The 17,157-nt window shown below is 36.8% G+C and overlaps 1 long non-coding RNA gene and 1 pseudogene across 1 annotated transcript in view; both read left to right on the top strand.

Annotated features, from left to right (window-relative positions):
• LOC140609047 (uncharacterized) overlaps window positions 1-17,157 on the top strand; it is a 125,992-nt gene that overhangs the window by 18,421 nt on the left and 90,414 nt on the right. The window contains exon 2 of the long non-coding RNA XR_012011042.1: window positions 5,370-5,470. This is a non-coding gene — a long non-coding RNA (uncharacterized lncRNA). The remainder of the gene's footprint in view (window positions 1-5,369; window positions 5,471-17,157) is intronic.
• Window positions 2,386-3,302, top strand: LOC140608524 (developmental pluripotency-associated protein 4 pseudogene; annotated as a pseudogene).

Genomic DNA, 17,157 nt, shown 5'->3' with positions numbered 1-17,157 from the left:
GCAAGACTTTGTTCCTTTCCGGAGGTTCTAGGGATATATCTGTGTCTGAACTCATTTAAGTTGTTGGGAAATTCAGTTCTTTGCAGTAGTAGGACTGAGGTCCTCATTTACTTAGTGACTGTCAGCTGGGAGTCAATCTTTGATCCTATAGACTTTCCTCAAGATCACCTCGCCAGAGGCCCTCTATAACAAAAGTGGGTCGAGTCTATCTCAAACTTGAATTTCTTTTGCTTCTGTTATATCTCTCTGATCTCCAGCCAGAGAAAGTTCTCTGGTTTTAAGGGCTCATTATAGTAAAATTGAATTTATCTGGATAATTCAGTATAATCTCCTTATTTAAGGTCCATAACCTTAATTACCTCTGCAAAGTCCCTTTTGCCATATATATAACATATTCACATGTTCTGGAATTTAGGATGTGGACATCTTCAAGGGGCTATTATTCTGCCTATACCACAATATTATAGAAATTAATTCATGGAAGGTACTTAAAACAATGTCTGGTGCAAGTGGTTCTTATTTTTTATATTGCAATAATGGTAAAAATCACATAGACAATGTACCATGACATCATCTGCATTAAACATTTTGTACAAACCCATCATTAGCATTTATTAGTATGATTGGCTGTGTCTGTTTATTAGCTTAAAACATTAAAAAATAATTGGTCTGCTGTAATCATTTTTGTAGTGTCTAATTAAAGTCATATCTTAGAATATATTTAGAAGCTAAAGTCAAATCAGGATATATCTTTCAGTTGTGAATTATCACTTTGGAAGAGAAATTTTGTATTTAAAGTAGGAGGATAATTCAATCTAAGTATTCATCAGATTTTTGGCTATTGCTATCACTTTGATATTAGGAAGTTAATAGCAACCAGGTAAGTTTATCAATGCACTAAATTAAAAAAACTGTCAGTTTAGGCTACTAGTTTGATCAAAAACTCACACAGACATATTTTAAGTCTACAGTAGTTCTTGATTACAGGAAAATCATCCCAATATTCTGAAGTAATACTCTATTAATATTTCCAAACAATTTAAAAAACAAAACATAAAATTTAAGATATCTCCAGAGAACTAGAAAATCTCTGGTAATATATAGAGTCTAGCTGATGAAATATTTAGGCCTGAACTAAGTTTTTTGGTAGAAATATAACATGTTATATTTACTTACATGAATCCTTTTCTACGACTTAAGCTCTTTGAAGAAGAAACTGCTCTTTTTCACATTTTGAAATTCTTCGTTCTACATAGAAACCTGCTGTATAAAGTTGGTTAAGTTAAATTGACATGTTGCTTAATAAACATACCAATGTAAAAGGAAAATTAGCTAGGCTTCAATATCCATAAATATGTGAGGGTTTTCATTTTGGCTTACATATGAAGTATGATTAGTTCCTCAATTTCACAAAGTAAAAATCAAAATGAAATAAATAGGGAAAATTTCTAAGGTACTATTTCTCTTCCAGTTTCATCAGAAGATTAAACTCTGTATATCTAGAGTGTTACATACTTTCCAGATGCTTTTCAAGCTCCTAATTTTATTGCTGTTAAGAGTCTGTCATTATTTTGATGCAGCAGATGAACAGACCAAAACGCTATTTAACATGTGAAAAGCTAATAGCAGAGCAAGTAGATGAAACAAAACAGTAATATACACCCCAAAAGCCCTCATGACCAGTATAGTCCTCACAGACTTTTAGATTAATAGCTCTCAAATCCTTTAAGTAACAAGATGGCTGGTAAATACATACCTTGTTAAATACACTGGCAAACTGACTTGTCCTGAGAGTAAACTCTAGAGCTAAGAGGGACTAGGAGTCCCCGGATTCTGACTCTGAAATCTATGCCAAGTAGACAAGTTCAAATGGAAAAACAAAACTTCTGTAAATGGACTGAGAGAGAAAGAAAAAGGGAACATTAAAAAAGAGAAACCAGAAACCAAAACTGTTCAGCACATGCTCCTGGAGCCATTTATAATTCCTTGGTATAACTCAGTATTTAAGTTACTAGTTCTTAATTATCTGGGCTGCAACTTATCACCTGGTCACATGTTTTAGGCAGAACATAGGCTAGACAAAAACAAAATTGTGATCAGTGTGAATTAGTTCCAGGACGTACAATTGATTGCTTATAAAACAAGAAGGATTTAATGTTATCACATTGTGGGAAAGTGTTTGTTTTCTTCTACAGATGCAGCCATTAGTTAGGAGCATAACATATGGCTGGAGGGTAATTAAGAAGCTGGTGCCTCGAATATGAATAAATAAACTGAAGGGTTCAACCACCACGTTACATCCCCCTGTCTCTGCTAGTCTTTGTAACAGAATTCTGACCCATTTCAGGAGTAAGACTTTTTGTCAACCTTGACTTCTCTTTGGATATGGAGAAAGCAAAAGGCAAAAAGAGCTCCACGAAGTGGGGGGAAGACTATCTGGCTGGCCAATCCCAACCTGTATCGGAAGACGCCAAAGAGAAACAGCAGGTGTATGGTGAACCAAAGTTACCAGGAACCTCAGCAAGTGGGACCAAACGGAAGAGATCTATGAAAGAAGGCAAAGCTTCCTGTTCAGAAAAGACAGCACAAGAGAGTACAAGAGTAAGAATTCGGAAGAAAATCCCAGTTCCTCCATTACCTTCGAAACTGCCACCAGCCAACTTGTTTCACCGAGACATCCTGCGGGCCTGGTGCCAAGAACTCAAGCTGAGCACCAAAGGCCAGAAATTAGATGCATATAAGCGAATCTGCGAATATGCTTACCCAGATCAAAAGAAGAACATTCCTGTCACCGCAGAGGAGGCCAAGATTCTCACCCAGACACAAAGAAGGTTGATGATGGACAAGGGGGAAATGTCTCTAGAAAGTCCTGGAACAAAGATACCTTCTGATGGAACCTACCCTCCTGAAGTGGCTGCCCCCCCCCACCCCCCGAGGAGTCTGATGCTCTCCTGGAGGGGGTCAATACTGTTGTTGTGACCACTTCGGCCCCAGATTCCGTGTTTGCCTCCTGGTCCAGAATTGCAGCCAGGGCTGGGAAGATGGAGACAGTGGCATCCCCACAGGAGGCCCATGGTGCCAAGTGGTGTGTGGTCCATGGGAGAAGTATGCCTGCAGGCACAGAAGGTTGGGTTCACCTGCAATTTCATGCAGGATAAGCTTGGGTGCCTGAAAAGCCGGGGAGAGTATGCGCCCTCTTCTTGCTCCCCGCTTGTAACTTTCCACCCCCACAGCTGGAGGATAATATGCTGTGCCCCAAATGTGTTCGCAGGAATAAGGTGTTAATGAAAAGCCTCCAATGAGCTTTCGATAGCAGGAAAAGGGACACAGCTGTGATTATAATCAATGATACAAAGGGAACTACAATCAACTCCGTCGTGACACTGATGGCCGGACTATAGGCTGCTCACACCCTGCATGCTTCCTGCTTACAGGGGCACAGGCTAGTGCATTGCAGATGTTACCCTCCAACCTCCATGGGGCCTGTGGCTTCATGGGTTGAGATGCAGGGGCTCTTAGATTTTAAGTTGGAAGAGCATTTCAGAAATTGCCATTCATTCTACTTAATAAGAAGAAAAAGTCATTCATACTACCAAATGTTTACCCTTCTGAAATAGAAGTGACCTTAACTTCTTTTAAAGTGAGAACCTGAGCCTCGCCTGGCAGAGGGTTTGGGGGTGGGGGTGGAGTGGAAAGTACAGGTGTGCTTCCACGTTGGATTTCTCTGCAATTCCAACTCCTCCAGAGACGGCTACACCTTCTTAAGTTCGTGACTTCAGGCTGTTGAGTATTTTAAACCAAAGGGAAAGCTGTTATTCTTTCCCACTCCCAAAACATACTCTTAATATAGAAAACATTTTTTGATGTTTTCTTAATAACCTGAGACCTCTATGGTATGTCTCTGGGATAATAATATGGAACACTTAGTGGGTATTATTTCTACTTGTAACTATCTTGTGTGTTTCTACTGCTTAAAAATATTTAAGGGTACTTCTGAATCATAAATTCAAAATGTATTGGATTTTAAATTGTATATAAAATCATCTATTGTATATAGGAGACCATATGCATTGTGGCAAATTCTTAAAATTCTTAACTCAGGATTAAGCTAAAAATCATGATTTTCTTTGGCATGATTCTTTTTTAAAACCACTCAAATGAAGTATGAGTAACATTAAAAAAAAGCTGTATATTTAATGTATATAATTTGATGAGTTTGATTTATTTAGATTTTTTCGTGTCCTTCCTAAATTTATAGTCCTGCGGTTCTTAGAAAAGATTTTTTTTCACTTGTGTTCTAATGGCAGTTTCCAACATTGTTTTATTGTTGTGGATTTGGAGATTATGAAGATTTTTCCCCCCTCTAATGTACTGGAAGGAGTAGTAGAGTTAGAAAGTTTGTAACCATTAGGATATGGACAGATTTGGGCACGAATCCTCAATAAATGTTAAAAATGTTAAAAAAGAATTCTGACCCATGAATAGCGGTTCTGTTTAGTGGCATTTGATGACATGGGGAACTCCAAGGAAAAAAACAAGCTTAGGGAAGAGAGGAGAGGAAATCCAGAGTGCAGTTTGCAGCTGCTAAATGTCTTCTAGACATTTGTATATATGGATCCAATAAACATTCTAATCAAACTCAAGGAGAAGGTTAGACTAGAGATATGAATTTGGGGATTAAGCATATAAATGATATCTAAAGCGATTGGGAAAGGAGAGATCACCCTGGGAATAAGTATAGGAAAGAAAAAAGACAATTGAAAATAAAAGACCATTCTCTAGCTTTAGATATCAGGAAGAGACATGAGAAAAGAGAAAAAAAAAAAAAACAAGGAGAAAAAAACAGAGAGACTGGTAAGAAGCAGTAAGAAGAAAAGTAATAAAGAAAAAAGAACAATGCCTTGCAACAACAATTCAGAGGTATTCCAAGAAGACAGTGAGCAATAATGCCAAATGACAGTACGAGGCCACATTAAATGAGGGCTGGGAATTGGCCTCAGTGTTTGGTAACATGAAAGTCATTGGTAAATTGAAAGGAACAGTTTTTTGGGGTGATGGAGACTGGATGGGGGAAGAAAGTGTTATGTAAGGAAATGGACATCATTGCTTTTAAAAGATGTAAACCATAAAGAGGAGCAGAGAAATGTGGTAGCAGTTGAAGAGGGTCTACTGTTAAAGGAATAGAATTGTAATTTTTTATTGGAGATTTTATAGCATTTGTATATGCTGAATTGAGAGGGAAACATTGGTGATGCAGAAGAGAGGGATAGTTATATTATAGGAAGAGAAAAGTTCTAGAGCAGATGAAAATGGCACTCATGAGCAAATTAGTGTGAGATAAAATCCAAAGATTTTATTGTCTATTACAGAAGAACAGTTATTGCCAATGACAAGCACAAGGAGACAAGAAGTTCTTGATCACTAGGGTGGATGACGAAGGCTGAGTGGAGGACGAGATCATTGGAAATAGGTATGTGTAGAAATGGGGCTGGGAAGGCAAGCTAATGGGTGAATCATCTTGGCACCTTCTATTCTTCACAGGCAGTAATTATTAGAAACTCCCATGGAGTGTTTAAACATACCTATGGATGAGAACACAGTGCCTCTTGCCTCTAATCATAGCTACTGTGAAATCTTAATCATAGCTACTGGCCACAGATGCTCCCCACACTGAGACTGATAAGGACAGTTCTTCAGGCTGCTTTTAAGACAGGAAAAGAAAAATCCCCCCTCTCTGTTATGTTACACAGTTCAAATGTTGGGCCTGAGGGTGCTGCTCTCATTTTGAAATTATAACATGTTCTTTCCCTGAGGGCTATTACACTAGGGGAAGGACTTGGTTAGGTGATTTTTTTAAAAAAAAGATTTCTTTAGTGGCATCTAGGTGGCTCAGTCGGTTAAGCGTCTGCTTACAGCTTGGGTCACGATCCAGTGTCCTAGGATTGAGCACCACATTGGGCTCCCTGCTCAGCGGGGAATCTGCTTCTCTCCCTCTGTCTCTGCCCCTCCCTCTCCTAAAATAAATAAATAAATATTTTTTCTTAATATTTTATTTATTTGAGAGAGAGAGAAAGAACAAGCAGGGGGAAGGGCAGAGGGAGAGGGAAAGAAGGAGACTCCCGGATGAGCAGGGAGCCCTATTCAGTGGGTTCCATCCCACAACCCAGAGACCATGACCTGAACTGAAATCAAGAGTCTGATGCTCAACCAACTGAGCCACCTAAGCACCCCTGGGTGCTTTGATTTTCTTCCTTCTCCAATTTTCAGACCTTGTCCCAGAATATCTCTCACTGTGTCAGACTCTTTTCTTACCATAAGTTTTCTCTCTGAGCCCCAGTTATTGAAACTATTTATGTTTTTCTACTGAAATAGTACCCAACTCTATGTAAATTAGTCATTGCAAATATATAGTGGGTGATACCTGCAAGCTATATCTGAATATCAATCACAGCCCTGCCTATCACATGAGACAATTCAAGTACTAGAAAACACGCAAGTCGTAGGAGATAATAGTGAGTCCAATGATCAACACTGGAAGATATTCTCATGCAATTTCACAAAGCACTGCCTGGTGTGAAGATTTCAGCTTGCATAGGCTTGATTTTAAAAGTGTCCTCTTGCATACAGGAATAATCTCCTGCCTGGCCAAGGGCCCAGTTTTGATGAGAAGTACATGGAATGGTGAGAAAAATGGGGATACACTGTGGCCAGAAAGATAACTTCCTGAATAATGAGTGACAGGTGCTACAGCTCATCACTCTTCCATACAGAAGGCTGAATCCATACTACTAAGCTCCAAGGGACAACCAATATCAGAAGGAAAGCAGAAGTTACAGAGAGGAAGGCAGTTTATTCCAGTCTCCTAAAGATTTCTTTCTCACTCAGAACTAGATTACAGGGACAGAGACTGATAATACAAGACCTTGACTCATTGTTAGTATTGCTGAAGTCTTGTAAGGCAACTGATTAGAAGTATCAAGAAAGAAAGGATAAACAACTGATCTGAAATTAGAAATGGCATAATTTATGGATATTGAAGTGCATGATGGATATTGAAATGATTTTCAATGTAATCCTCCATAATGAAATTAGGAATCATAGAAGATTGAAGTCACAGCTAAAAATGTCAGAATTAACTAATTTACTTTTCCTTTTTGAGGCAATAATCTTAGGCCTTTATAGTTCACGAAGACACCAAAATCTAGGTATACATTTCAATGAATCTCAATTCAGGAGACATTTTGCCTAAAGGGAAAAAAATGTACCTGTTGGAAGTTTATCTTTTTTTCTTTTCCTTTCGATAGGAAAACTTCAGTTAGCTTGAGAAAGAAGATTCAGAAGTCTACATAGGTTCTATAATTCACATTGTGACATTTAACTGTCAGCTATTATTTCTAAACTATTAACTTTTATGAAAGCTATTTAGACAGTGATGTCAATGGTTAATAATATTGATTTCAAAAAATATCAGTTAATAAAGGACACAATTCTCAGGGCAGGTTTTTAAAAATTCCGAGTCCTTCCTTCCTCTTTTCTTTCTTTTTCTTTTTTTTTTGAGGAAAAATTTGGGGCAATAGTTTTGTCATCATTTTTTTTTCTCTTTTAGAAGTATTCTTTTCTTTTCTCAATATGAAACACCTTCAAGGATTGATGTTGCCCTAAGAGCATCATAAGATTTTCCAACTTCAGGTTAGAATGGTCCCTGCAGGTGGCTTTAGTACCATATACTTGGTGACCTACAGAGTGTCCAGCACACAGTAGGTGTTCAAGAACCAGCTGCTGAAAGAGTTCCAGTAGCTGGAGCAAGTGCTTTATCCTAATTGAGAGTTGATAGTAATGCAGGTATTAAGAAGGAAAAGCCAAAGGCAAAATCAACACAAAATATTCCTCTTATTGCATTACTTATTTTTTTTTTTTGGCTCTGCAGTTCCTTTCATAGTTTCTACTTAAAATGCTGTGAACAGTTCCAACATTCCTAAGCCAAGCCAGCTATTAATTCCCTGAGAAAATTAAATTGTTTTTAATAAAAAAAAGCAAAAAAATTTAAGTCTTGTTAGTAGAGTTATTTAAATTTCACCTAACTAAAGTAACAATATAAACTCAGAGATTTTTAAAGGTATTAATTATGGATACTCTTAAGGATACTGGGGATTTTATGAACCATAAAAAGGAGTTGTTACACTCTAACATTTTAAATTCATTTTTCAAATATTAGTCCAGTAAGACATTTCATTTCTCTGATCTGATTTTCCCTAAGGCAAAAAATATATATTTGTTTATGTAAAGGATCAATAGAAAAGTGATTCTCAGAAGGAAAATCATTAAATTCTCCTCCCCAGAGATAGCTAGAGCTCTACTCAATAAGGCATGAAGTAGTTTTACTTCTTATTAATAACTCCAGATAAATGATTCTTATTTTTGAGGGTGCCTGTATATCCAGGTTTAAGTTAAAATGTTCACATTCCTGTTGGTGACTCTCAAACCACAAAAGGAACCTTCACGGGGAAGCCTTAGGTTATTCACTCAGGAGAGCTCATTCCTCTGCCCATGATGGTAAAACAAGTCCAGATTTCCAGGAGGAGAGTCCTAGGGGAGACCACGAGACCAGCCCTAACACTTAGCACAGGGACAACTTCAAGGCATTGGCAAGTAGCATTCAGAAGATAGCCAAAAGTAAACAATCCTCATAAAAATAAGGTCTGCTAGAGGCCAAGTGAATGATCTCTGTTTAACCAGGGTGTCATTTTATGGTCCTTTTATCAATCTTTAAGAGTAGGTAAAAAAAAATGGAAATATCACCTGGAATTCATATAGCATCTTTAAGTTTTCAAAAATATTTCTATTGATATCATCTGATATCATCCTAATATGATCCTCAGGACTTATCTGTAAGAGATATTTTGTAAATGGAATCATGTTATTCAGAATAGTGAAGTGACTGTTCTAAAATCACATGGAAATTGAGTGTCCAGGTGCCATGCAGATTTCATGATTCCAAACATCAGGCTCTGTGTATAGTTCAGTGCTGCCCTTTTGCAAGGAAAGAATTTAGAATTCTCTTCTCTGCCCTCATGACAAAGACATTTGGAAAACACAGACCCACTAATTATCTACATCCTAAAGCAAAATTTGAGTTAATTGTCACCATTTATTTTCATGGAGGAATTTAGTCAAGTAATTATGAAAATTATTTCAAAGAACAAAATCTGTTGGCAATGATGGACTCTAATGAGCAAATATTAAGCTGCTACATTAGTTCTCCAAAATTAGTGCCCTTTCTATTTCTTCTTTAAATCTAACGATTTCTTCAAGAAGAATTAGATATTATTAGTCCTTGACATCAAAAGCCATGGGGAACTAATTTCATAAAGTTGAATGAATATCTTAACTTTGTTGTGTGGCAGGCCATGGCTAAGTTTCTTCATGGAAAGGCCCTAGGTAGAGGTAAATGGAAAACACCTGGACCCAATAGACACAGAGAAGAAAGTGTATAATTGTGGTTGAAGATAGCCAGCTGTCCACAGAACCCATTTCCACTTTCTCTGGCTTTCTCTGTGCTATTCATAAGGCTGCAGGCAGCCATATGACATAATGCTACCCAATAGTATCTGGAAACAGAAGTGATGGATGCCAATTTCAGGCCTAGCTCATAAAAACTCCAAGCCTTTTCCCCATTTCCTAGCTTGATGAAACAAGCACAGTGGCATTGGAAGCCATGGGCTGAAGATAACAAAGCCATAAAATGGAACAAGCCCAGAGCCCTGAATCACCACATGGAAAAGAGCTACCTACCAATCAGGAACACCAATTTTGGAAGTTATGTAGAAACTAAACTTCTATTGTGTTTGAGCTATTTCACAGTTTGCAGTATGTGACAGCAGGTAATATTTCTTTATCTAATGTGTGTAACTTTCAGCATATGCACAGAAAAGACAATTTTACATTTAGAATGTTCAGCAAGATTCCAGGACTTGTAATGTGGACAGCTTGAACACCATGGTTTTGATGAATAACATAATTATTGACTTACATGGAATCATAATCACTTGGGTTTTAGTGTGGCCCTTTCAGGAGTGAAGCTTAAAGTCTAATGTAGCCCACTATTTTGGTCCCCTTAGACTAAGAATATTCCTCTTCCTGACCTGAGTCATCATCAACCTGGATACATCCTCATGAGGAATGAAAGGAGGATGGGGAGATCATGATCACTTATATGAATCCATGTTGATGCCTTCTCATATGTTTTTGGTACTTGATAAAGCTTGTGAGTAGGACTACTTGGTGTTGTTGATTTCTGCCATCAAAACTGAGCCCCAGCCTTCTTTGATCATTTATATGAGCAACCACTATGTATACAAAGGAGAATTTATTATGTGATAATCAAAAGCAATTTTATTTTTAATCAAAAACAATTTTATTTTTTTCTCATTGCACTTTTAAAAGTACACTGTGAGGGTTCCTTTGTCCTCTGGCCCTGAATGAAATTTGGGGAGTGTCTGAGTATTACCATATAATATATAGGCTCAGTTCAGTAATTACTATGGCTAATCCACTGTTGTGGTTAAATTTTTTAAATTCCTTTTAAGATTCACATTTGGTCTGCTTCATTCTTCTGCAGGATAACTATCTGCAGTGGAGAGTGGAGCATTTCTTTCCCTTCCTTATACTTGCAACTAGTTAGAAGTATTAGAGGAACAAAAGGTCTGTTGATATTATTACATGCAAATATAATATCTCATATCTAATAACCCAAAGGTATAAAGTTAATATAACAAAAGTGAAAGTGTCTACAAATAGAGGAAAATTAATTTTTTCTGTTAATAGTTATAATCATATCTTAACTACCACCCATTAGAAACTGTTGAATATCAGCCAAATAATAATTTTAAATTTCAGGCCTTAAATCTTAATTCCATCCAGAACACTGATGTTTGATTTTAGGAAAAAATAATATATTTTCTTACTGAATTATAATGCAGAGTGAGAATGTGTTACCTCAGGCAACCATATGAGATACTATTAAAAATGCAATTTATTCTACTACATAAAAATAACTAAAAATGCTCCAAATCGCAGAAGTGATGTAAGCAATGAACTGAAACATATTTCAAATCCATTAAATTTCAAAATATGCTCATTCTACTTCTACACATAAACTAGCACTCAAGAAAGTCAGTGTTGTTTATTAAAATATAAATTTCATTATAAGAAGAAAATATTTTGCAAAACGTTGATAATTGTTGAAGCTGGGTGAGAAGTGCATGGAGATTCATTATATGTTCTCTCATTTTTTTGCCTATTTGAAAGTTTACATGATAAAATTTTTTGTTGTGGTAATTGTGAGAACTCTATGTGAACAAAAATATATTTATACTTAAGCCAATTTAGTTAACTATTGGTATAAAGTCAGTGTGGCTCTTTTCTCTGGAAATCAGTTTCCAAAAGGAAATAAGATAAGTAAAGAGGGTAAAAAATATGCATTGTAAATAGTTGCCAATCAAAGGGGAAGATCATTTCTAGAAGGTACAGAAAATTGGGTATTGCCCCAACACCCCAAGAACTAGAAAAATATAAAATTAACACATTAAACGTGTACCTTCATCAAGGTGAAATACTCCAGAGGTGCCAGCTGATCCATCATGCCAATCTAAAGTTAAATGCCTATTTGTGTTTCAACAACTTTGCAATGTATAACCCCTATATAACCACATATAACCGGAATCCTGACTTTTATGTTAACCAATACCTTGTTTCTTGTTAATTTTACCATACATATATGGATGCATCCCTAAACGACATATGGCTTGGTTTTATCTACTTCTGAACTTTTTGTAAATGGAATAATATTATATGTATACTTTGTTGACTTGTTTATTTCATGTAAAAAGACATGTGAGAGGTTCATCCAATGTTGATGTGCTTAACTGCAGTTCATTTATTTTTGTTGCAATTATTTGATATGAATATATTTCCAATTTATTTTTGCTTTTTTATTAACGATCTACTTTTGATGAACTTTGAGGAGTGCTAATTTTCTAGTTATTACAAACAATGCCACCTTGTTAATTGTATACATATGAGCTGATCTAGGATAAATGTAAGTGGGATTGCTGTTAGTGGGTATAGGTTCAAAGTGTTTTAGGTAGTGTCAAACTGGTTTCCAAAACTCTTGTGCCAATACACATCAGCATGTAGAAAGTCCTATGGCTTTCTAGCCTCACTAATACTTTCATTTCTTGCCACAGGCATATTTTGTCTTTTAAATGAAGCAATACCTGTGATGATAAATAAGCACCAGGAAAAGAGAAAAATGATGGCATCTGAACCCAGGTTTATTACTAACCTCAAGGGTTTCACATATTTTTCGGACTTGCCAATAATAATTTTTAAAAATAAAAGTAAAGAGTACCCGCTGGGAGTCACAAGACGATTACTTCTAAAGTAAGTCAGAAATAACTGTTTTGAAAAGTTACAATTAAGGGGATCAGAACTTTTAAATGACTAAAAATTATTATTGACATTTAAGATTTATTACTTGTATCAGATCTCTTCCATTTGCCCATTTTATTTTATTTTTTATTATTTTTTTAAAAATTTATTTATTCATGGGAGACACAGATAGAGAGGCAGAGACACGGGCAGAGGGAGAAGCAGGCTCCATGCAGGCAGCCCGATGCGGTACTCGATCCTGGGACTCCAGGATCACGCCCTGGGCCAAAGGCGGGCGCCAAAACGCTGAGCCACCCAGGGATCCCCCACCATTTGCCCATTTTAGATTACCTTCCAGCCTTCCCCATCCTGCTCTCCATCCTGGGAGGCTGACTTTTTTGGTACCCAGTGACTTCCACCTTCTGGTTTGATTTAGCCAATGGAGAACTCCCACTGAAGACAGGGAAGATAAAGCTCCCTGTTGTGGGACCTGGTCTTTGTGCCAATGGTTTCAGCTCCTGTTAGGGCATCATCTCCACAAGACCCTCATTTTGGGTTCCAGTAACCTCTTATTCCCCTTATCCCTTCAGGCCTAGGTATAGCAACAGCTTTGCTGTTACAGTCTCCCAGGTATCCCACTGTCCTTTCTACTTCTCTAACACCCTGGCCAACTTTTATAGAACAAATACTTTATTAAACTTTTCTTGAGTTATCCTAACTTGAACACAGTATCTATTTCCTGCTGGAACACTGATTAATACACTGTTCCAGTAGTTCTCAGACCTTAGTGTGTTTTAAAGTCAGCTGGGAGACTTGTTAAAATACAGATTGTTGGGCACTACGTCTGGAGTTGCTGATTCAATAGATCTGGGTTGGGAGCTGGGAATTTACATCTCTCACAGTCATTACAGTTTGATGCTGAGGAGCCAAACTCTGAGCACTATGGTAATATCTGTTTCAAGTTCAGCAGGGCATAGCCACCAATGGTCTAAAAGAGACAAGCTCCTTTGAGGAAGGAGTGTGGCTTGAGTGGTGGGGTAGTAGGACAGAAGCCCTAGACACGTAAGAGCAGGGAAGGAGGTCATAAAACATCTTCAGTGGTGACAGATATACTCTTTTTCTGTCTTTCTTTCAATCTCTCTGATTGCAGTGAGTTAAAAAAAATACTATTTCTTTTATGTTGCTTTTTTCTTCTGCGAAAACTTCATAAATATTCTTTCTCAGGAACATAACCAGTAGCACATTAAATTACACAGCTTGGAAAATATTGTTAGTTTCCCTTCTCCAAATGGCAAGAGGAATAGGGAGTATGTAAAGAGAAAATTACCCCGGTGAAAAATATACTATTTCAAGCACTTTGGCTTCTTGGAAAGTGGTGGGAGGAAGCCAATATTTATTGAGCATCTACTATTTTGCCAGTCTTTTATAAATATTAACTACTTTTATCCTATCCCCACTCACCCCAAATCTGTGTAATAGATATTATCACCTGCGTTTTAAAATGAGGAAATGGACCGTGAGAAGTACAATAGTGTGTTCAAAACCACATGGCTCATGATAAAGTTAATACTGGAAACCAGGTCTGTCTATCTCCAATGACTACAATTTTCCACCTAAGTCACACTGACCCCAAAGTAGAACTAGATCATGGATCCTAGCTGGTCTTCAGGAGCAATCATTGAGGGGAATATGGAGGAAGTATAAAGTCCTACATCCCTTGGTAGACCTTTCTGTAATTGGACCACAGTCCATCTACTCCCTCTACTCAGTCCTGCTCCCTTCTCTTCCCTTCCCTACTGGCTGACCCTGACAACATTCTCTAATAAATTGTCAGCATGCTTGTCTCCACCTCAGGGACTATTACCCAGAGAACCTTACCTATGACAAAGATAGACCCTTTTGCTTTTCTAGATTGATGAGACAATAAAGAATGGCTCACAAAATTTTAAATTTCCTAATAATGTTAGATGATTTATAATTTGGGTCTCCAAGCTCCATTAAAAAATGTTAACAGTGATTTTACTAAAAAGGTCAGTAACTCCTGTACTCAGTCTTGAATAAATAGATGAATTTCTAGCAGAACAAACAAAAACAGAAAAATTGAGGACCAGGTAGGATCCTTGAGAATATTTGAATGTGCATTTTATTACCATATCTCTTTCTCTCTCTTTTTCTGATATTTTCTTATTTGCATGCTCTCTCTTCCTCTCCTTCCTCCCTCCACCCCCGTTGACCTCCTCTTTCCCTCCCTCCCTCATGCTATATATTCTGTCTCTCTGATCCTTTGTCTCTTTTTTCTGAAGCACATATTTTGTGTCTCAGAGAAGATTTATTTTTCATTTTGTTTCTCCTTTTCCAGTTTTTGAAGGGAGCCTCAGCATTTACCACAGACATTTTGATTGAAGTAATCTTTATGTCCTCTATTTAGTAAATTCCCAAAATAACTATTCTCTTTGTGTTTTAGTGGCAGCAATTTTATTAGATTTCTGTCTCCTGAGATACTTAATGTTTTTCCCCACCCACCTTCATTGGCCTTACAAGTCCCATGAAGAAGTTTTATAAATGCCAAAGGTGCTTATTTATGAAATACTGTTTTGAACCTAGGTAGGGAGGGTGCTCACTTATCTAACATGATTGGAACTAGTAGTTGTTCAGCTAATCAAAGAGCCAGTTTGAAATGAGTAAGCATACAAGTAATATGTACATCTTAAACATTTTAACTTTTATGAAACAAATATATGTACATTTGCCAATTTTTTCAGTAGAGCTAAGGCTTTTTTATTAAGCAGAGATCAGATGGTCAGAGCTCCACATCATAGTTCTTCCCCAAACCAATAGTGTATCATCCTCCAGTTTAGTTTCATTTTCCTAAACGTGGAGCAAAAATCTTTAAGGCACTTGTGAAGCAACTAAAGAGAGAACGTCCCCTAATCACACCCATCTTTCACAGTGTTCTTATCTATACCTAATATGGCAAGAGCTGTAGAAACAATTCATTTTAATCAAGTATTTATAAAGTATGAAACTTAAATTCCACAGAAACCAGAACTCTTCAAACTTGTATTTCATTGGTTTGTTTATACTAAGTGTCATAATTTCAATGTCATACACATTGGGCGCTAACAGGTTTGGCACTAACAATCACAACTTATTCTTAGTTAAGTATACAACTCACTGTGAAGTAGCAGAAATATGTGGGCTGGCCAGAGAGTGGCCTAGTATCCATGTGCACCTTATATATGCCATGGACATCAATTGGTATAATTTACAAAAGGAATGGAGAGTGGTATTTAGTCGACAAACTGATTAATTCAAAATTGCTTTAAAAAGCTTCTGTATTTCCAAACCCAAAGGATTAACTCTATTATTCTCAGGTTATCTGTGTTCTCTGAAAATTAATTAATTTACTTTTCTAAAATGTTACTTAATTTTCATAATTTTCATCCAATGCCCCATCCTCACCATTACCTGCCAGTAATACCTACTGAATCTAAAATATTGTGGAATAATTTTGTTTTCTGTGATCATCACCACATTATATATTTTCATAGAATTAATACTTAGAGAATTAGCCAAAGATTGTGTGTGTGTGTGGGGGGGGATATTAGTGGGGCCAAATTCAAGAGATATTTCAGTCATAATACATTTTTTTTAAAGTCTCTGAATCCTTTTAAGAAATATTAATGTTTTCTAGTAGTGGATTCAGTTTTGGCATTCTTCTCAGGGATTAGGGATGAACTCATAAACTGATTGTAGTCAATTTCAGATTATTTTATCACTAAATACAATTTTGCAAACCATGGTCAAGTACCATCATGTTAGGAAAAGAACCAATTTTTTTCTCAAAAAGTCAGGATGGATGACAGCTTAAGCAAGATAAATACTAATCAAATCCTTTGACTTGAAATTTAAAAATAAATATTTTAATTAAATTTTTGATCTATAAATATCTTTTTTTCTGAAAATAGAGCTATACAGTAGGAGAAAGGAAAGGTAGAGAGAAGTAAGCACCACCTCAATGTTTAGCACATCCCCCTTTCCTCAGTTTCTGGGTTGTTTCAAAATATGGATAAAGTTAGTTAGCAGAGCTTTCTAAAGATCCCAGAGAGAGAGACATGAGTAGCAATTGCTCTCAAATAGGTCAAACTGACAAGCCATCATAAAAATAACACCCTTTTCCCCAATGAAATCCATTAAAAAATTCTAGATAATATGCATGTATTATCTGAAATTATGCATTGCTAAAAAAGATAAGTAAGCCTGTGAAAGTTCAGAAGCTCTGTCTACAGAGTTCTGTGTCTGTTGGCTACCTTGGTGGTTTCACCTCCCACTGCAACAGAGAGTATTTTAGTGAGCTCAAAGGAAAGTCTCAAAAGGCCCTTTTTTGACCTTGGATAGATAGCACTTCTTCCCCTGAAGACTAAAAAATGACTTGGCATTTGGAAGACTGCTCTCACAGCAAGGTGGCACTCATCTACTTCTGCCACAGGTGAAAGAGAGGTTAATAAGACTGTCTCATGTCTCCGGTTCTGCCACAATGGTTCCAGTCTTGAAAAAGCACCCACAGGAGATCGCACCAAGTACATTTATGAAATCTCGCAAGTCCTAGTAAATTATACAAGACACATTTAAAGAATCATTGATGTTAACCTTTTCTTTTTCTTTTAATATGTGTTGGATATTTTGAAGCTGTCTAAAGATTCTAGCAGGGCATTTGAGCCTGGAACG

Source organism: Canis lupus, chromosome 18 (genome assembly GCF_048164855.1).
Source record: "Canis lupus baileyi chromosome 18, mCanLup2.hap1, whole genome shotgun sequence".
NCBI lineage: Eukaryota > Metazoa > Chordata > Mammalia > Carnivora > Canidae > Canis > Canis lupus.
This window is presented reverse-complemented; position numbering and strand designations above follow the sequence as displayed.